The sequence below is a fragment of the Muntiacus reevesi genome, chromosome 7 (assembly GCF_963930625.1).
Source record: "Muntiacus reevesi chromosome 7, mMunRee1.1, whole genome shotgun sequence".
Taxonomy (NCBI): Eukaryota; Metazoa; Chordata; class Mammalia; order Artiodactyla; family Cervidae; genus Muntiacus; species Muntiacus reevesi.
The window spans coordinates 58,389,911-58,392,646 of NC_089255.1; the positions used below are offsets into that span (position 1 = coordinate 58,389,911).

The 2,736-nt window shown below is 38.2% G+C and overlaps 1 non-coding gene across 1 annotated transcript; it reads left to right on the plus strand.

The window, feature by feature from the left end:
- Positions 1-736: 736 nt before the first annotated feature.
- LOC136172744 (U6 spliceosomal RNA) lies at positions 737-843 on the plus strand. The gene has a single exon (XR_010664092.1). It is a non-coding gene; the product is annotated as a U6 spliceosomal RNA (small nuclear RNA).
- Positions 844-2,736: the final 1,893 nt, after the last annotated feature.

A 2,736-nucleotide genomic window follows, 5' to 3' on the forward strand; every position in this document is an offset into this window, starting at 1 on the left:
AGGAAGATTATGCTCAAAATCCTTCAAGCTAGACTTCAGTAGTACATGAACCAAGAATTTCCAGATGTACAAGCTGGATTTAGAAAAGGCAGAGGAACCAGAAATCAAATTGCCAACATCCGCTCAATCATAGAGAAAGCAAAGAAATTCCAGAAAAAAAATCTACTTCTGCTTCATTGACTATGTTAAAGCCTTTGACTGTGGATCACAACAAACAAATTTCCACTCTGTGGAATATTCTGAAAGAGATGGGCATACCAGACCACCTTGCCTGTCTCTTGAGAAACTTGTATACCGGTCAAGAAGCAACAGTTAGAATTTTATATGGAACAACTGACTTGTTCAAATTAGGGGAGTAGTAAGACGATTCCTTGGAGGAGGGTATGGCAATCCACTCCAGTATTGCCTGGAGAATGCCATGGACAGAGGAGCCTGGCAGGCTACAATCTATGCAGTCACATAGAGTCATCATGACCGAAGCGACTTCGCATGTACAGCACGTGCACGACAAGGCTATCTATTGTCACCCTGTTTGTTTAACTTATATTCAGAGTACATCATGCAAAATGCCAGGCTGGACAAATCACAAGCTGGAATCAAGACTGTCCAGAGAAATATCAACAGCCTCTGATATGCAGATGATACCACTCTAGTGGCAAAAAGTGAAGAAGAACTAAAGAGCTTTTTGATGAAGGTGAAAGAGAAGAGCACAAAAGCTGGCTTAAAACAACATTCAGTACTCACTTTGGCAGCACACATACTAGCACTGGAATGATACTAAGATGATTGGCATGGCCCCTGTACAAGGGTGACTCACAAATTCGTGAAGTACTCCATATTTTACTATGCCTAATTCATATTGATGTATGGCAAAAACCATCATAATATTATAAATTAATAAAGTCCAATTAAAATAAATTAAAAAAAATTTTTAAGTCATGAAATACACTTTCCAAGTAAGGAGCTGAGAAGAAAGCTCATTTTACATATCAGAAACAGAGTGACATAAAGTAAGTTACTAAAATTAATATTTCAGACATTATACTGCTATGTGCACTTTTTTTGTTAAAAGAAACTATGCTAGCTAAGAAGCAGAATACAACACCATGGTTTTATTTTGAAGAATCAATTAAAGGTTATACATTTAAGCTGGTTGCTTTTTAAAAAATTAATTAATTTATTTTAATTGGAGGATAATCACCTTACAATATTGTGGTGGTTTTTGTCATCCATCAACATGAATCAGCCATGGGTGCACATAATTGCTTTTTAAATGAGTTTGGTTGACATTTAAAAATTTTGAAATACAGTCACTAAATTTAGTTTTACTATTTTGTTTTGGTAAATGCAATATTCAAAGTTTTCTCTTGTACTCCACACATGCCTACTGGAGAAGGAAATGGGAACCCACTCCAGTATTCTTGCCTGGGAAATCCCATGGGCTACAGTCCATGGGGTCACAAAGATTCGGACATGACTAACACTTTTCCACATGCTAATAAAGTTTTCATAAATAGGTTATTTACTTGACCTAAAGGGATTCAAAATAATTCTTATGTTCTGCAATTTATTCTGAGACTTATATTAAGAGAGTCTCATGTTTAATAAACTTAATGAAGTAGCATTTGATCTCAAATACATTAAAGGAATATCTTAAGATTGGAAACAAACAAAACTCAACATTCAAAAAACTAAGATCATGACATCCAGTCCCATTAGTTCATGGCAAATAGAAGCGGGAGAAAGTGAAGACAGTGACAGATTCCATTTTCTTGGGCTCCAAGATCACTGTTGATGGTGACTGCAGCCATGAAATTAAAAGGTGCTTGCTCCTTAGAAGGAAAGTTATGACAAACCTAGACAGTGTATTAAAAAGCAGAGACATCACCTAGAAAGTTCTGTATAGTCCAAGCTATGGGTTTTCCCAGTAGTCATATACAGATGTGAGTTGGACCATAAGGCAGGCTATTCAGTTCAGTAGCGCAGTTGTGTTCCACTCTCTGTGACTCCATGGACTACAGCACGCCAGAACTCCCTGTCTATCACCAATTCCCGGAGTTTACTCAAGCTCATGTCCTTTGAGTCGGTACGGCATCCAACCACCTCGTCCTCTGTTGTCCCCTTCTCCTCCTGCCTTCATTCTTTCCCAACATCAGGGTCTTTTCAAATTAATCAGTTCTTCACATCAGGTTGACAAAGTATTGGAGTTTCAGCTTCAACATCAGTCCTTCCAATGAACACTCAGGACTGATCTCCTTTATCATGGACTGGTTGGATCTCCTTGCAGTCCAAGGGACTCTCAAGAGTCTTCTCCAACACCACAGTTCAAAAGCATTAATTCTTCGGCATTCAGCTTTCTTTAGTCCAACTCTCACATCCATATATGACTATGGAAAAACATTAGCTTTGACTAGATGGACCTTTGTTGGTAAAGTAATATCTGTTTCTTAATATGCTGTCTAGGTTGGTCATAACTTTTCTTCCAAAAAGCAAGTGTCTTTTCATATCAGGGCTGCAGTCACCATCTGCTGTGATTTTGCAGCTCCCCAAAATAAAGTCTGACACTGCTTCCACTGTTTCCCCATCTATTTGCCATGAAGTGAGGGAACTGGATGCCATGATCTTAGTTTTCTGAATGTTGAGTTTTAAGCCAACTTTTTCACTCTCCTCTTTCACTTTCATCAAGAGGCTCTTTAGTTCTTCTTCACTTTCTGCCAAAAGGGTGGTGTCATCTGC